This window comes from Gossypium arboreum, chromosome 2 (assembly GCF_025698485.1).
Source record: "Gossypium arboreum isolate Shixiya-1 chromosome 2, ASM2569848v2, whole genome shotgun sequence".
Taxonomy (NCBI): domain Eukaryota; kingdom Viridiplantae; phylum Streptophyta; class Magnoliopsida; order Malvales; family Malvaceae; genus Gossypium; species Gossypium arboreum.
In genome coordinates, this window is record NC_069071.1 from 91,480,832 (window position 1) to 91,501,020 (window position 20,189).

Genomic DNA, 20,189 nt, shown 5'->3' on the forward strand with positions numbered 1-20,189 from the left:
AGAAGATTGAGGCTGGGCTAGATCTGACCTTTGAGAAGAGTAGGTTCAGATTTTAGACCGTGATGTGAAGGTTCTGAGGATGAATTCTGTTCCACTGGCTAAGGTGCTTTGGGGAAATCATAGTTCTGAGGAAGCCACGTGGGAACCCGAGAAGGCGATGCGACAACAATACCCTCATCTGTTTTGACCAGGTAAATTTCGAGGCCGAAATTTTATTTTAGGGGCTAGAGTTGTAATGCCCCAAATCTTTAGGGATTTAATTCTGTGTTATGTTGCATGTTGGCTTGCTTGCTTTGATGGTTAAAGGGGGTCCTAAGAGGTGTGAGAAGTATTGGGTTCAAACCTGGGATTTAGCAAAATTTTTGGGTTGTTACTGAATTAAACCTTTGCTGCTAGATGATGGGTTCTTAATTAATTATGGGGAGCATACGTCATAGAAACCTTGTAGGTCCAAGGGATAGTGGCGTGTTACTGATGGCAAGGTACTCCAGTTCGAGTCACTTTGCGCGCAAGGGGTGTCTTTTTGCTACTATGCCGTGCAGGAGGTTGTCTGTTAGTAGGATTCTAATGCTTTTGGGCAGTTGAGAGTATTGAGGGGACTGGGGAGTTTGTAGCCGAATTTTAGGAGTGTTGTGGGGAGAAAAGTTAGGAGTTTTGAAGGGATATGGATAGTGTTTAGTTGGAGAGATTTGAAGAGTCAAGTGAGGAATGTGTTTGTGCCGATTTTGGACTTTCACTTTTGGCATCTTCGGCTTTTAAGCAAAAGCTGGAGGTTTGGTCATTGTTTTTCTGCACTTTTCTCGTTGGTGTGAATTTCAACCTTTTTGTTTTGGTCATTCATTTTGGTCATTTTTGGTCTCTTCCAAATTAGTCTCTTGTAGCATTTTGGTCACCAATTTCCTTTGCTTCTCTTCTCTCTAGTATCAATTCTTTGGCCGAATATCCTCTTTCCTTCCTCTCTCTCACTCCAACGTTACCCCTCTTGACCGAATATATTTTCTTCCTTTACATTTTCTCTCTTATTCTCCCTTGACCAAATATAACATCTTCCTTTTTTGACTCTCGAGTTCTTCAAAGTTTATTCCTATCCATTTGGTTGTTGAGACCGAATGCTCCATCCCTTTGGTTGCGGTTTGGTGTTGTTCTTCAACAAGTCTGTAAGTACTTTTGCACTTCTAAAAGCTGAATACTTTTTTTTCCCTTCTTGTCGATTCTTACCTTACTTTTCCTAGGCGTGGTGTTTCTTTCGGGTTCTGGAGGTGCTTGGGGAGTGAACGAGTTGCTAGTGTTTACTAAACAGTCGAACCTTTTCCTCATTACTCAATCAAGGTAATTCTATTTACGATAATGGGATTCTATTGGTGCATGACTTGTTTAGGAAGGTGTTAGTTGATTGTTTTTCCTCTTATCTTTGGGTTGTGTTTTCAATAGGCTGTATTTTAGTCTCATGTCATGTGTTCTTGGTCATTGTTAATGGGTTGTTGTCAATGCAGCTATTCAATTTAAAGAGTAAACCAGCCTTTGTCAACGGTTCTGGCAGGGATAATCACTCTTTGATCAAGGCAAGTATTGGGTGTTATGTTAAGTTGGGAATAAGAAGGGTGATTAACCCTAGCATTAATCGACTAAAAAATTATCGTGACTAAATGTAGGTTTGGGGAAAACTCTTAGGCTAGACGCACGTTTCGCAACAGGTGTGTAATCATACTGCTTCAATCGTGAAACGGCAAAAGACGGAAAAATTGGTACCATTGATGCCACACTGGTGTGCGCTTGCTCGTGTGGTCATCTAAATGCATAAGTGCGAGCATGTTATTGTAGAGACCACCACGAGCAATTTCGTGGGCTTAGGTCGTGTTGGGCCAAGTTGGGCCGAAATGGGCTGTGTCGGCTCCACGGGCTCTTGGGCCCCACATGAGTAAACCACATGGATGTGTGGAGTTTTGTGGGCCAGCCTGTGTAGATCACACGGCCAAGGCCATTATTGGGCTTAATGGGCCACACAGGAGTGTGGGCCCACATGGGCCGTATTATGGGCTTTGGGTCTACTTCTACTGTTTGACTGCTAAGGTCGCATGGGTCGCCTAAGATGACTGCGGGCCTACTGATGGGTTGGTAAGTACACTTAGACCCCACACTGATGAAATGACTGTTATACCCCTATGCTATATTTGATTGTATTCGAGCATGACATTTCGTATTCATGTATATATTATGACGTGACATGTTGCATGGGGGTGGGATTGATAATTTTGGAGGAAGTGTACTGTATTGGCAGCTCTACTACAAATACTGTTTAGTGCCGCAACCAGTGCTATAATCTAGAGTGTAGGGATGGGTTGGTCGATTTTATCCCCACATGGAGAGTAGGGCTGGACGCAGTGGAGTGTAGAGGATGGATGGGTAGGATATCTATTGGCATCTCTAACACTGTACTGAATTAGGCTAAGGCCCACACTGATACTGGTACTATAATGGGCTAGAGCCCACACTGATATTGCCACTGATATGGGCTAAGGCCCAGACTGTTTTGTGTTGCATGATTTACTGTTGGATACATAGGGATTACACACTGAGTTTTCATACCTCACCCTTTTGCTTATTTGCGCAGGTAATCCTTAGGCGGGTTAGTGCTGCGAGGGACTCAAAGATGGCCACAACACTGTTTTCGTTTCTGTATTTGACTTTTATGTAAAAGTAGTTTGTTTGGGTAAATTTTATGTAATAAGGCCGCTTTAAGTTTTCATTTTTATTTGAGGATTTATTAATGATGGCTTATTTCTGTTAGCAATAGGGCTTGGGTTTTCAAAAGATAAATGTTTTCAACTACCACGCTATGCAATTTGTAACACCCCTATAACCCGTGTCCGTCACCGGAGTGGGTTATGAAGAGTTACTAATCCCAAAATTTAATATTTTAAAAACATACGCAATAATAATAAAATATTTATATATATGCATCGTCAAACTCAGTTAAAGATCGAGATTCAAACTTGTATCGACATTCAAAAATAGTCATATTCACATGGCTTATAAACAAATACATCTCGAAATATCATTCACTTAAGTCTATTCCATACATGCCATACTAACTCCAAAACATAGTAGTACCCCAAAATGATAGATAGTGTGACGAGTAGCTGACGATCCCCTTTCCGAGCAGGTAACTGGAATCAACAATCTATAAAACAGAGAACGTAACAAACGGAGTAAGCTTTCATAAGCTTAGTAAGTTTTAAGCATCACAAATAATTAAAACTTATCGAAATTCAAAACATTCATTTAAACAGACTTATTCTCAATTCAAATTGCTTCATGGCCGAATACACATAAACATAAACATAGATTCTCAGCACATATTTTTCTTTTACTAAAAGTTCATGCGATGCATTTAAATCAAATAATCTCATATAATAACAACATTTGACCGAATAGGTCATTGTTTTACTCGTAGATATAACAATCATTCACACTTAAGTATCATTCTTTGATACTAATAATTCACAAAATCATTGACTGAATGTACATGAGTACATAAAGAAATTTTAACATATAATTCTTATACAAATATACCATGACCGATTAAATCATTCTCATATAACCTTCCACCAAAACCGAATACACACATACTGTGACAGCCCAAAATTGACTCTAGTCGGGAAGTGGTTTCGGGACCGCTAAACCGAGTCACCGAAATGTTTGAACGTAATATTTATTGTCTAGAATATGTATTTATGAATGTGTGAAAATTTCAAGCTTCGATTTAGTCGATTGCATGTGAATTCAGTTATTAGGACTTGTGTGACACTTTTGAAATGTGATAGGCTAATCTATAAGGACCTAATAGTGCATGTAATCAAAGGGGGACTTGCATGTCAAATTTCCCCTAATAGCTAGTGGCCGCCATGACAAGGGATTATGGGTAAAAACATGTCATAAAACTTGTTGGGACAATGGTGTATGTAAGAAAAAAATAAAATAATGAGCATGGGAATTTAATAATGAAAGGGAACAAAAAAAAAGAGAATGGTGAGTGTCCCCCCCCCCTTTTGCCATGAGTTGAAGAAAAGAGAAGAAAAAAATTTGTTGTTCATCTTTTTTTTCATTTCTTTGAGCTGAAATTCTAAGGAAGAAGGAAGGGGTTCTTGCTTCATGCTTGGTTTGGAAGAGGATTAGGAGGAGGTTTGGCCATACTTGTGTCTAGATTAAGGTATGTTTGAGGTTGTGCCATGAGATCCATGCATGTTCTTAGTTGCTAGCTTGAGTTCTAATTAGTCCATGGTTCAAAACTTTGCTATATCATGGGGATGATATTCGGCCAAGGTAGATTTTGTGTTAATGTCATTGCATGCTAAATATGAAGCTTGTTAATGATACATGTGATGGTGGATTGATGACTCTTGGATTTTCTTTTTAGCATTTTTGAGTGAGACATTAAGTTTTGGAATTGATGGAATGGAGAGTATGCTTAAGTTGTGTTATGAACAACTATGTGTTAAATCGAGGTTTGCTAAGCTAGCTATTAAGGTGAAGTGCAATGTTAGTGATTAATTAATAGTGTATAAACATGTATGCATATTCGGCCATCAAATTAAGAGCATAGGTGATGATGAGTCTATGCTTTGTACATTCAGCCATATATATATATATGCATGTGCGATTGGATTATTGATAGTAGGGCTATAGCATATGGTTATGAGCCGAATAGCTAAGAGCATGAGGTAGCAAGATAAAAATTTTTACCATGCCGTTCCGTATGTCATAAAATCATTAAATTGTGAATATCAATATGTGTAGCAAAGCGGTTGAATGAGTTAATTTATTTGTTTAAGCTCAAGATCCTAAAGGAGAGGCGTCCAACAAGGGGAAATCGAAGGTCATCGAGTAGCCAACTTGGAATTATTTTACACCACACAAGGTAGGTCACTAAGCATATATTTTGTATTGATTTAAATAGACATAATGTCTATGTAATTATGCCGAAAGGAATGATAAATTTATATACATGTATGTATGTGGTGATGAAAGTATTGAATGAAAAGAAAAGAGGTGAGATGTATTGAGTTGTTGATTTCGGCACTAAGTGTGCGAGTTTGATCATATAGCACTAAGTGTGCGAGTTGATTATATAGCACTAAGTGTGCGGACTCACTATATGCTTTTGAATCACTATTGACACTGAGTGTGCGACATTATTGAGTCGATCACGGACAGCGGATCGGGTAAGTACCTTGAGTTCATGGCTAATAGGCGCTATGTTTATATTTGGAGTTGAGCTTGGTAAGTTTCGAACCTATGTGACAATTTAAATTGAAGTCACGTACATAAGAATTATCGTGGAATAAGTGAAAAGTCATGTAGATGTATGAATGTAACGAAAACAAAATGGTGTATAAAAATGCTTCAAATATCCTATTGATTAGTATATGGAATGTGAATGTGTAACTTGGTATGATATTGAATCGAAAGGTCTAAGGAACTATGGTATAGTTCGGTTTGAATGGAGTAATTAGCCTCGTTCCATTTTGTTTCCTCTTGCGATAATGTTATTAATGGTTGGTAGTGCATTGCTTATGACTTACTGAGTTATATACTCATTCGGTGTTTGCTTGTCACCTATTTTAGGTTTCTTGGACTCGACTTTTTGCGTATTCGGGACCGTCATCGAAGTCATCACACCGCTAACAACTTTTGGTATTTTCTTCGTAGTTGGTCTAGGAGTACATTTCGCATGTATAGGCTGTTATGCTTTGTTGAAATTTGGTATGTAAACTTTTAGCCATGCGAAAATGGCGTAAATGTTCGGTTGGAATTGGTTTTGTGATGTTTGGACACAAATCATGGTTATAATTTGGGACATGCATGATGAATTATTAGTTAAATCAAGGAAAAGTCATGAAATAGGCATAGTTCGTTTTAGTAATAGATGCTGACAGCAGCAGTGGTGTGGATGTGAAAAATCACTAAAAATAGTAGTACTGTAATTAAATAGCGAATAAATTATGTAAATGAGCCTTGATGAATCTACTTTCATATGGAAGAAACGAAACGGTCATATGAGTTGTATATTGAGAGATATTTAAGTATTCGTGAAACAGGGCCAGAACGGTTTCTGGATTCCCTGTTCCGACTTTGGAAATTCATTATAAATTAACAAGAGATAATTAGGAGTCATACCATATATGTATAGATTCCTCTTTGAGTCTAGTTTCTATAGAAATAAACGGCATCAGTATTGAAGCCCTGCACAGGGAGATATTCAAGTTGTAACGCACGAAGGTCAGTGTAGTCAATCCCTGTAACATGGGAGACTTTAACTAATAAACTGCACTAATTGGCTCTACCAAAAATTCTAGAAAAAAATCTGTAGATGGAAATATGAGTCTAGTTTCAGGAAAAAATTAAGAAACTGATTTTCGAGTTTTGAAACTCCAGATATGATTTTTAAGGCGACAGTGATGCAGTAACCAGCTTGTCTGGAATTTTTTTTTTATGGACTGTGAAAACAATTAAGTTAAGTCTGTATGCACCTTGTATTCGACTCCGGTAACGGACTCGGGTACGGGGTGTTACACATACACATATGAGATTTTCACATATCCTTCTCATTTCGCATTCACGATTCAATTCCAATCAATCTAACATATAAAAGTATATAATACATACCAAGTATATAATACATACCTGACCAACTTAATGCATTGAACATATTCAATGGAAGTTTACTACGAACATTCGAAATCATAATCTTACTCCAATCATCGGCATTAAGTTTGCTAGGTTTGAAACCCAAATCCAATCACCACCAGAAAGCATGCAGGACTTTAAGCCCGGATATAATGCCAGCATAAAGCCTGCGGGACTTTAGCCCGATATAATACCAGCATAAATGCCTTCGGGACTTAGCCCGGATATAGCACCAACAAAAATGCCTTCGGGACTTAGCCCGAAAATAATACCAGAACAAATGCCTTCGGGACTTAAGTCCGGATATAATTCCAGCACATAGGCTGCGGACCCTAAGTTCGGATATAATTCCAGCACATAGCCTGCAGACCCTAAGTCCGGATATACATCAAATATCATGCATATTTAGTCATATATTAACATAACTTATTCAACTTATCACATTAGTAGTCATTTGCTACGTTCGGATATAAGCTCCATATGAATACCATCATTTACATTTTGATTCGAGAGTCATACATAAATATCACATATCCATTTCACCATTCAAGCTTAACACATAGTAACCATTCGACTATAAGTCATATACATAAATTTTTTATCACACAACTTAATTTAAGTAGAACCAAAAGGTCACAATTCATCTAATATACACATATCAAGGCATCATCAATTATATACTAAAGGTGACTACTCAAAACTTACCTCGAATATTTTCGAACAGTCTCGGATCGGCTATTCAACTACTTTCTCTTTTCCCTTGTCCAACCTTGGTTCTCTATGCTATTGAGCTTAAATTCAACAATTTTAAACCAGTCATTATTCGAGTATTCAATCATTACTTTCAGAATATAATATATATATACGACTTTCACACATATAGATCATAGTAAGTTTATAAGAAAACATTAAGCAACTTGTTAACAAATTTTTATCAATGTTTACCACATAATCACAAATTCACATTAAGTTGTCTTTCTGAGCAAAAGTAACTAAATTATTTATAATTGGAGCTACGAAACTCCAAATCAATTGCCGTAAACTTTCCCTGAAAATAGACTCATATATCTTTTATCTATAAAGTGTTCAGAATTTTTAGCTTGGCCAATCAATACCAGATTTTTCTTAAAGTTTCCCCTATTTCACTGTTTGACTAATCTGACCACTCTTCACTACAAATCATATTTCTCATTGTACAGAATTAAAAATATGTCCTCATTTATTTCATTTGAAACTAGACTCATTAAGGAGTCTAAGCATATAAACTCCATCATATAACCATTTTTGTACAATTTATCATCATTTTATAAAAACAGAATAGGGGATCTAGAAGTCATTTTGACCTTGTCCTACATCACTTCAAATATCTCATTATCGGAAATTCGTTTGCTTTTACAGTTTCTTTTATAAGAAAATAGACTCATTAAGATTTAATTACATAATTTATTCAGCTTCTAACTCAACTCCCACAATTTATGGTGATTTTCCAAAATCACGTTACTGTTGCTGTCCCAAGCAGATTTATTACCAATTCATTCTTTCACACATTCTTTGCATGCATGTTATTTAAACATGCATATCACCAATCAATCATCAAATATCTATAATTTCACTTAAGCATAATCTCTATTTCATCATTCTAAAGCATTCAACATTCAAAAATTTAAACACAAAAATTCATAGCCGAATGTTATTTAACTTAAGCTACCATTATATTTTTACTTATCACTTCATACCATATTATCAAAATGAACTAATTATACTTATATAAATACTATCAAAGCCAAAACTTATGCATAACATTATTCAAGATTTATGCCCTTAAAAATTCATTTACAAGCCAAACCTCTTGATATGAAAACCTCTAATTATTTCATTCAATCACCCAACGGCATTTGCTCACATTTAACACTTGAAAACAAATTATTTTTTCAAGTAATTCAACAAGTCCAAGTTCATCCATTTCACATGTAAATACTAACAATTAAGTATTATCTAGCTCAAACTTCATTAAACTATAAGAACAACAATCTATCCCCTTCAATTTCTCCCATGGCCGAATGCTCAATACACCTCACAACTCAAAATTTTGTCATGGGCTAAGTAAGAAACTTAATACCTAACTTAAAATATGCTAAAAATCCAAGAACTAACATGAATTACTTACCTTAGTCAAGACTATAAAGGAGTAGCCGAATGCTTGTTTCCCCTCCCTTCTCTTCTTAGAATTTTCGGCCAAAGAAATCAAAAAGATGAACACTTTTCTTTCTTTTCTTTGCTTTATTCACTTCATTAATTTAACACAATTTTTTTATTACATGTTTCTTACCACTATTTAATATAATAATATTAACCCATACATATAATGCCCATAAGTATGAGCTTGGCCGGCCACTATTGTCAAAAAGAGATATTTGACATGCAAGTCCCATCTTTTTATAACATGCATTAATAGACCACTTTTAAATTTAGCTATCACATTTCACAATTGTCTCACATAAGTCCTATTTAATAATTTACATACAAATGACAAAATTAGAGCATGAAACTTTCACCTATGCATGTACTCATATAATGAGCATAGAATATAACAATTAATTATTTTTATGACTCGGTTTTGTGGTCCCGAAACCACTTCCCGACTAGGGTCAAATTAGGGTTGTCACAACTCTCCCCCACTTAAGGAATTTTCGTCCCCGAAAATCTTACCAGTAAATAGATTTGGGTATCGTTCTTTCGTAGAGTTCTCGGGTTCCCAAGTAGTTTCTTCGATCCCGTGCTTGAGCCATAACACCTTTACTAACGAACCTTTTTGTTTCGCACTCTTTCACCTCGCGAGCTAGGATACGAATCGGTTCTTCTTCATAACTCAAATCAGATTGTATTTCAACCCCGGATGGATTAATTATGTGCGATGGATTGGATCTATAACGTCGAAGCATCGAGACATGACAAACATTGTGAATCTTTTCAAGTTCAGGGGGCAAAATTAATCTGTATGCGACTGGCCAAATTCGTTCGAATATTTCATACGGCTCAATGAACCTCAGACTCAATTTGCCCTTACGGTTAAACCTGAGCACCTTTTTCCAAGGTGAAACTTTAAGAAATACTTTGTCTCCGACCTGATACTCAATGTCTTTTCGTTTTAAATCCATATACGACTTCTGACGATCTGAAGCTATTTCCAGACTTTCACGAATCACCTTTAGTTTCTGTTCAGCATCTTTAATTAAATCAACCTCGAAAATTTTACTTTCACTGAGCTTGGTCTAAAACAACGGTGTACGGCATTTACGACCGTACAAAGCCTCGTAAGGTGCCATCTTAATGCTTGATTGAAAACTATTGTTGTAAGCGAATTCAATTAAAGGCAAATACCGTTCCCATGAACCACTAAGCTCAAGGATGCAACATCTCAACATATCCTCGAGTATCTGAATTATCTGCTCAGATTGACCATCGGTCTGGGGATGAAAAGCGGTGCTAAAACGCAACTTGGTACCCAATGCTTCTTGCAATTTCTTCCAAAATCGCGATGTGAATCTCGGATCTCTATCCGATACAATAGAAGTAGGTACCCCGTGTAACCTTACAATCTGAGAAACATACAGTTCGGCTAACTTGTCAAGTGAATAGTCCGTACGTACGGGAATAAAATGAGCCGATTTTATCAATATATCAATAACAACCCAGATGCATCTTTCTTGCTTGGTGACAATGGCAACCCAGATAAAAAATCCATCATGACTCGATCCCATTTCCATTCGGGTATCATAATCGGCTGAAGTAATCTCGAAGGCACTTGATGTTCCACTTTCACTTGTTGACATATCAAACATTTCGAGACAAAGTCAGAAATGTCTTGTTTCATACCGTGCCACCAATACTGACACTTCAGATCGTTATACACTTTTGTACTACCCGGGTGAACTAACATTTGGCTACTATGAGCCTTGCTCAAAATCATCGAAATAAGTTCCGAATTTCTTGGAACACACAATCGACTTCTGAACCTCAAACAATCATTGTTGTCAATTTGAAACTCTGAATTCATATTCGAAACACCTTCAGCTGATCAAACAAATCATCAATACACGGTAATGGACATTTGTTCTTTATTGTCACTTTATTTAATTGACGGTAGTCGATGCACATTCTCATAGTTCCGTCTTTTTTTTTTACAAACAATACTGGTACACCCCTTTCTCGCATATTTTTCGAGCCAACATCGAGGATATTATTGCTGGCAATCCGTTCAAATCAGTAGACTCAACTCGGATTATCTCATCATTTGCACATCTCAAGTCAATAGTTTTTCGTTTGCAATTCACAACTGCATCATGTACAGTCAACCAATCCATACTGAGAATAACATCAAATTCATCATACGGTAAAAGCATCAAATTGGCCGAAAAACAGGAACCTCGGATTATCAGGGGACATTTCCTACACACTTTGTCAACTAGCACATATCGACCCAAGGGATTCGACACTCGAATCATGAACTCAGTAGACTCAATAGGTAGAGTCTTATTGGATACTAAAATCTCACATACATATGAATGAGTAGAACCAGGGTCAATCAATGCAATAACATCAGTATTAAAGAGAGTCAAAGTACCAGTAACAACATCAAGCGAAGAAGCATCCTCGCATGCACGAATAGCATAAGCTCTAGCAGGAGTATGAGCCTCGAATCTGGTCGTAGCATCTCTAGACCCTCTCTGACCGCCACTAGCATTTCCTGTATTCCTTAGTGGTCCACCTCGAGCTATAGTAGTACTCGATTTTCCACTCTGATTCACATTTCGTTCTAACAACCTCGGGCAGTCTTTGATGAAGTGGTCGGATGATCCGCATCTATAACAGGAGTGATCATGAAATCTACAACTCCCTGAATGCCATTTTCCACAAAACTTGCACTCGGTCCTATTCCGACGATCATTTCAAACACTGGCAACTGATGTGGCTCACGTACTCATAGGAGGTCGATCATGGTCTCGTCTGAAAAAGCCCAAAGTGTTCTTAGATCAGCCCGAATCATCTCAAAATTTCTTCGATGATTGCTGAAAAGGCTTTCCCGAAGATCTTTTACGAAACTCTCTAGCTCCAACATCAGCTTTCCTTTTTTCCTTACTAAGCTCCTCGGCTTTGCAAGCTCGCTCGACAAGTACTACGAACTCTCTGATTTCAATAATGCCAACAAACATTTTAATATCTTCATTTAGCCTGTCCTCGAAGCGTTTACACATATTAGCCTCAGACGAAACACATTCCCAAGCATATCTACTAAGTTTGACAAACTTTCGCTCATAATCAGTAACTGTCATAGAACCCTGTTTGAGATCAAGAAATTCCTTTCGTTTCTGATCGATGAATCTTTGACCGATATATTTCTTACGAAATTCGGTTTGAAAGAAATCCCAAGTAACCTGTTCTCTCGACACCACTAAAACTAAACTATTCCACCAATAGTAGGCAGAATCATGTAACAGTGATATAGTACATTTTAAGCACTCATCGGGTGTGCACAATAATTCATCAAACACATGAATGGCATTATCGAGCCAAAACTCAGCCTGCTCGGTATCATCATTGTCAGTAGCTTTGAACTCAGTACCCCTGTGCTTTCGAATTCTATCAACCGGGGGTTTGCTCAACCTCAACGTGTCAACAATAGGAGTTACCACAGGTGTAGGGGTTGTGTAACAGCCGAATTATTTCGAATATATTGGGTAAACCAATCGTTCATCATAGCATAGAAGGCTTGTTTAGCCTCATCATTTTATTTGTTAGCATTCGGTTGAGAGCCTATCGGTGCTATCCCTATCGCAGGAGCAGGCGCTACGCTCTCAACATCACCAGCTACTGCTCGATCGGGATCGGAATCCATTACTATACAAAAAAACACGTTTTAGTTGTCAGAAATCATCACACTATCATTTTAACACTTTATGGCATGTATAGCTAGACTCACACACGCTACGTTAGTCCTAAATTTAACTAAACCGTAGCTCTGATACCAATAAAATTGTAACACCCCTATAACCCGTGTCCGTCGCCGGAGTGGGTTATAAAGAGTTACTAATCCCAAAATTTAATATTTTGAAAACATACGCAATAATATATATATATGCATCGCCAAACTCAGTTAAAGATCGAGATTCAAACTTGTATCGACATTCAAAAGTAGCCATATTCACATGGCTTATATACAAATACATCTCGAAATATCATTCACTTAAGTCTATTCCATACATGCCATACTAACTCCAAAACATAGTAGTACCCCAAATGATAGATAGTGTGACGAGTAGCTGACGATCCCCTTTCCGAGCAAGTAACTGGAATCAACAATCTATAAAACAGAGAACGTAACAAACAGAGTAAGCTTTCATAAGCTTCGTAAGTTTTAAGCATCAAAAATAATTAAAACTTATCGAAATTCAAAACATTCATTTAAACAGACTTATTCTCAATTCAAATTGCTTCATGGCCGAATACACATAAACATAAACATAGATTCTCAGCACATATTTTTCTTTTACTAAAAGTTCATGCGATGCATTTAAATCGAATAATCTCATATAATAACAACATTTGACCGAATAGGTCATTGTTTTACTCGTAGATATAACAATCATTCACACTTAGGTATCATTCTTTGATACTAATAATTCACAAAATCATTGACTGAATGTACATGAGTACATAAAGAAATTTTAACATATAATTCATATACAAATATCCCATGACCAATTAAATCATTCTCATATAACCTTCCACCAGGACCGAATACACACATACACATATGAGATTTTCACATATACTTCCCATTTCTCATTCAGAATTCAATTCCGATCAATCTAACATATAAAAGTATATAATACATACCAAGTATATAATACAAACCTGACCAACTTAATGCATTGAACATATTCAATGGTAATTTACTACGAACATTCGAAATCATAATCTTACTCCAAACATCGGCATTAAGTTTGCTAGGTTTGAAACCCAAATCCAATCACCACCAGAAAGCATGCGGGACTTTAAGCCCGGATATAATACCAGCATAAAGCCTGCGGGACTTTAGCCCGGATATAATACCAGCATAAATGCCTTTGGGACTTAGCCCGGATATAACACCAGCACAAATGCCTTCGGGACTTAGCCCGGATATAACACCAGCACAAATGCCTACGGGACTTAAGTCTGGATATAATTCCTGTAATAGCCCGATTTTGGGTTTAGTCGGAACAGTGGTTTCGGGACCACAAACCCGACGAAAAAAAAAATTATTTTTATTATATTTTTATAGTCTATAAATTTATGAAAATATTTCGTAAAAATTTTATTCGAAAATTTTGACGTTTGAGCACTCAATTTAGTCAAAAGGACTAAATTGTAAAAAGTGCAAAAGTTGAGTTCTTTATATATGAGGTGCCTAATTGTTATGAGTTTTAAATTGAAAGTCCTTATGTGACAATTATTCCTTTAATAAGTTAGTGAATGGATATTTGTTTGGTATTTTGAAATTTGGTTGAAATAAAAGGGTAATTTTGTAAATTAATTAAAATAACCTAATAAGACAAATGATAAAAGCTATCATTTTTTTCATTCTTTCTTCTTCAACCGTGGAAAGAACAGAAAATAGCAGCCATGGATGAGCTCCATTCGCCAAGCTTTTATGGCTTATATAGGTATGGTTTTGTCCGTTTTTAATGATTTTCGTATTTTGAGATCCCGAAGCTTAAATTTTCTATTTCTACCAATTGACCTAAGAGAAATTAGAGTTTAAAATTTACCCATTCATGATATGGTTGTGCTTTGATGATTTATAGTGGATAATGAATGTTTGATGTGTTAAATATGAGTTTTATTCAATGAATTTGGTAAAAATGTCAAAAGGGGTTAAATTGTGAAAGTTACAAATTGGTCATAAGTGTGTGAATTAGTGAAAATTTGGAGTTGCCATAGAAGAGAAAAATGTTCAGCATGTCTTAAACCTTATAGAAATTGAATAAAAATTAATTTACGAGCATTGGGGCAAAAGTGAAAATATGCAAAAGTTTAGGGGTCAAAATGAAAATTTGTAAAAATATGATTTTTAGACCCATATGAATATTGTGACTGATTGGTAGGCTAAATGTGATGTTATAGATGATGAAAATTAAGACTTGGACCTAGAACGGAAAGAAATCGATTTATGGACGAGTATGTCCTTTTCACATTTGTGGTATCGAGGTAAGTTCGTATGTAAACAATACCATGCTATACATGTATTTAAATGTTATCATTACATGAATTGTACAGATATTAATGTGTATGTAATTAATAGAAACATGAGAAGACAAAGCCTTAATAGACGAGGAAAAATCCCGTTTGAACCTTAGGAATAGAATAGGATACGAGTGACATGTCACTAGGAATTATGAGTCTAGATGACTAGCTCGAGAGTGAGCATTGAAATGTCATGAGATATGAGGTAGCTTTAGCTACAATTGAAGCACTTATGTGCAAAGGCTTTTCCGAGTATCTAATTAGTATTCCAAGTGTTCAACGGGCAATCCAAGGAAAGAGTTAATGATGGTCTCAATGAGGTAAGTCATTGGTGAGTATGCACTCGAGTTATGTTACGAGTTGTGCAAGTATGTATACTAATCCTATGAGAATGCCTTGATATGTGATGATCTATGATGCATAATATGTATTCTTACCATGATGGATAAAATGTTGTTGTATTAATATTATGAACAATGATCATGAATGAGTAATTTAGCCTTGATAGATTTGAGTTACTGCAGTAGTGTAACTTTGAAAATACACTAAAAATAGTGGAAAATGAGTTAGAGGTAGAATAAAATATGGGATTAAAGCTTAATGAGTCTATTTTCACATGAAAGAAACAGAGGAAGAAAAAGAATTCCATATTGTTTTATATTTGAATTCTTGTGAAACAGGGTCTGAATGAATTCGAGATCCCCTGTTCTAACTTTAGAAATTCACCAAAAATTGTACAAAAATTATTAAGAGTTATACCTTACATGAATGGATTCCTTATTGAGTCTATTTTATGGGGAATAAACGGAATGGTCTTTGGAATTTTGTACAGGAGAAATTCGGTTTGTAGTGTACAGGGTCAGAGTGGTCATACCCTGAAACAGGGAGACTTTAACTAATAAACTGTACTATTTGGCTTAACCAAAAATTCTGGAAATTTTATGGAAAAAAATAAAATAAGTCTAGTTTCAGGGAAAATTAACGGAACTTAATTCGTAGTTTCGTAGCTCCAGATATAAATAATTTAGTGACCGTTGCTCAGAAAGAAAGCTTGTAGTGAACTTGAAAATATGTTGTAAACATTGATAAAACAAGTTAATGAGTTGCTTATTGTTTTCATATGAACTTACTAAGCGAAAGCTTACCCCTTTCTTTCCCATGTTTTCTAGAGTTCCAGGTTAGCTCGGGTTGGAGGCCGTCGAGATATTATCACCCTATCGAGTTAACGTTATCGGAGTAAGTAAACTCAAGTGATTCAGTCTATGGCATGTATAGGGTTTTAATGTGAGTATGTAATATTATGATTTAGCCAAAGGCATTGGCTTGTTATTAAGGTAGTATTAGTCATGTAAATTGGCCTATGTCGGCTAATGACGTTATGGGCCCATATGATTATTCTTATGCATTTATGTTATTATTTCTTGTGATGTGGCTTACAACATGTATGCCTAGAGATTGAATTGAGATTCATTGATGAGCTAGTAACTAATGCAGGATTAAGTGATTGGTAAATAGTTAATAATGCTTCATGAATGGTTTGTGATGTAATGATAGTTATGTCTAGTATGTGGTAATGATATGGGCAAATTCTATAATATTTATTACATAAGAAAATAACTTGAGCATATCATGTTTGTAGATGTTTAAGAGCTCATTTATGCCACGTTGTGTGTTATTGGATAAGTATGTATCTATGCATGTGGTGTGAGAGTGACAAAAGGCTTGATAATTAGACTATTTCGCCACACGGCCGAGCACATGGGCGTGTGAAGCCTTAACGCAAGAGATTTTTCTAAGTTTTTCATGAGTTCTCAATTGGGTCCCGAATCGCCTGAATGCATGTATTGGGCCTCGTAAGCTCGCATAAGGGACAAATTGCATGTGAAAAGAAAAGTTTTAATTATTTGAGATTTCATGGCCTGTTTAGTATGGAAGTGTTAGTAAAGTTAGGTAGCACCTCGAACCCGTCCGTGTCGGATGCGGGCGAGGGGTGTTACATTTAGTGGTATCAGAGCATGGTTTAGTCGGTTCTCGGACTAACCTAGCGTAAGAGAGTCTAGCTATACATGACATAGTATTACTCGTGATAGTGTGATATCTCTCGGCCCTAACAAAACTGTTGATTAAGACAGGAATGAGTTCGAACCGAGCAAATCTTGATAGAGATAAGAGTAAAGTTGAGGTTATTGAATCATGCTTGTGACATGCTGAAAATGGGAAAGGTATGAAAAGATATTCATGATTTTCATATGAACTAGTATTCACTATGTGATACTCTTGAGTTAAAGAATGTGAAATAGTGGAGTAAAACAGAGTTAAGTTGTGAAAAATGCTTTTATGCATGTTAGTATTCATACGATGTTAAATGTCCAACTTGATTTGGCCAAGTGTTTAGCCAAGTGTTTAGGAAAAGAAAGAAATTTTCTTGAAATGACAGAATGTATGTATGAATGCTTTTATTGCATGATTAATAATCAGTATATACATGAGGTTGACATTTATGTCTAGATTGATGAAGTCAATATGCAATAATGTTATGCTTTATAATCTCAGTTACAGAATCATAAATGTCACAATAGCATGAAAGTTGTAATGAAAGATCAAATTGGGTGGAACGCAGGGAATGAGTACGATCGTTCACTAATGAATTGACGGAAAAGACTATGGTTGGACCATGGCAATACATGAGATTTGTGTGCCAGTGTAAGACCATGTATGAGACATGGCATCGACATTGAGACGAGGGCTAGTGTAAGACATGTATGGGACATGCATCAGCCACAGTATGAGAGCCAGTGTAAGACATGTCTGGGACATGCATCGGCCTCGAGATAATAGCCAGTGTCAGACATGTCTGGGACATGCGTCGGCTACGAGATGTGCTAGTGTAAGACATGTATGAGACATGCGTCAGCACGGTTACATGTGTCAGTGTAAGACCTGTCTGGGACACGGCATCGACACAGATGGATGAGAGCTAGTACAAGACCATAGTTGAACTATGGCATCAAGTAAGCGATGTACTCAAAACCATAAGACGTTCTCCAATTTGATAAATATTGGCAAGTGATTAAGACTAAATATGGGAATTTGATAAAACATTAAGGGTAATTCGAGAAAAAGAAATGAAAGTTTGAGTTATGATAAATTCACTTACGTTTAGCTAATATTCGCATGAAATAAAGTTACATGTATTACTGAGATATGTGAAAATGTGTTTATAACAAGTTGGAAATTTGAAATGTTTGAATCAATATGCGTAAAGCTATGCTGTTGTTGAATATGTATTTGCTTGAGAGTCAAAAGTTTAGAGGCTTTACAATCTTCGCCCCTTACCAGAATAGATTTCTACGATGAGATTCTCGAGAGATATGTTGCATAAGCTTGCAAAAGTGAAACTGAAGAGTACAAAAATGGAATAGTATGAGATTAGCGAAGACAGAATTAGTTAGAGGAATAATGTCGGACTTGCACAGATGTCTGAGTATGACGAATTCAATTAAACAAAAGTGATGGCTATCTTTCTCTTCTGAGTATTCTATGTTTTCCTCTATTCTGGGGAATACGTATAGTTATCCCTTTCGAGTGGGAATTCTACTGTGTGAGGATGCTGGAGACTGTGATATTAGATGAAAAGTTCTATTGGTCCAGTTAGTTATGATCTACATTTCCCCATCTCTTCAGATTTCTATTCTGATATATTGGAATGAAGTTGACAGTAAAAATCTATGTAAGATTATTCTGATGTTCTATTGATTATGGTTTATATATGCGAGAATTATATTATCTCTATTATGAGAAATTCTAAAGCATACAGATAGTAGTTTCCTTCTGGTTTTCTCGAGGAATTTTTTGGATCATCTTTATTATTTTCTTCTGGATTATATTCTCAGATTTCTGGTATAATCTTTATATCTTGGAATTTCTTATATTGGCTTTTCTATCGTTCTTGTTTCGAGAATTATCAAGCTTGGTTTATCTTTACGAGTAATCTTTGACTTGCGATATTAGAATCTATTATGATTAAGCTTCTGGCTCGATCATAGAAGTGTGGGGATTTCAATGTCGAGATTTCTTTAAAATTTCTAGGGTAAAGAATGGTTATTCTGCAAAAGTAAATCTGAGTTATGTGCATTTAAGTTTATTCTCTGGTTCGAGAATACCGTTACGTGTTCTTTGGTAAGTAGTCGTACAGTCAGAAATGATGGGTTTTTATTCTTGAAAGTATGTTATGGAAACATATTAGTTGGATTTCTCTTGTTCGAGAGATGTTATAAGTATAGTTATCCTGATTAATAAAAAGACCACATCTATGAAGTTGGAATCATTTGATTCATGTTAGTAAAGTTTCTAAACAGTTGATGATCGAGTATAGAAATGTGGCTATAAGTGGTAAATTAAACAAGTACAAAGATGATTCGACTTTTAATTTGGAATTGCAGGAGGATTTGATTTGGTTTCTATTACTATTAATTCGAGTAAGATTTGATCTTGAGAAACTCGGGTATCAGAGAATTGAGTCTGAGTTCACAAGATATCTTGTTTATTCGTTCAAAGGATGTCGAATTGTCTATAGGGTAAAGCCGAATATCAAATGTATTCGAGATTATTATTGTCAGTTATGATAGTGGGAAGAAAATGATAAAGGACTGTTATGAATTTCGTATCGGGATGTCTCTCATTTCCAGGAAAAAGGAGAGATGCAAGTTGAATTGTGAAAGATTGATGATGGAAGTCTGCATGATTATTTTAGTATGTACAGATATATTATTCAACCGATGTGACTGAGTTGTATATTTCTAAGTTTATAGTTCCAAGAATGTCAGTCTCCAGTGTTTCAAATTGAGCTCCGAGGCTTATACCTCAACTATGGAAAAGCTATAGGAAATCTTGAGTATGAGCTTGTGTGGAATTGTTTTGTAAGTTGTGAGAAAAGATATAAGTGACTCGTGAAAGTAGAGAACAACTTTTTGGTAAGATTTTGGGACGAAAATCCTAAAGGGGAAGAAATGTAATAGCCCGATTTTGGGTTTAGTCGAACAGTGGTTTCGGGACCACAAACCCGAAAAAAAAAAAATTATTTTTATTATATTTTATAGTCTATAAATTTATGAAAATATTTCGTAAAAATTTTATTCGAAAATTTTGACGTTTGAGCACTCAATTTAGTCAAAAGGACTAAATTGTAAAAAGTGCAAAAGTTGAGTTCTTTATAT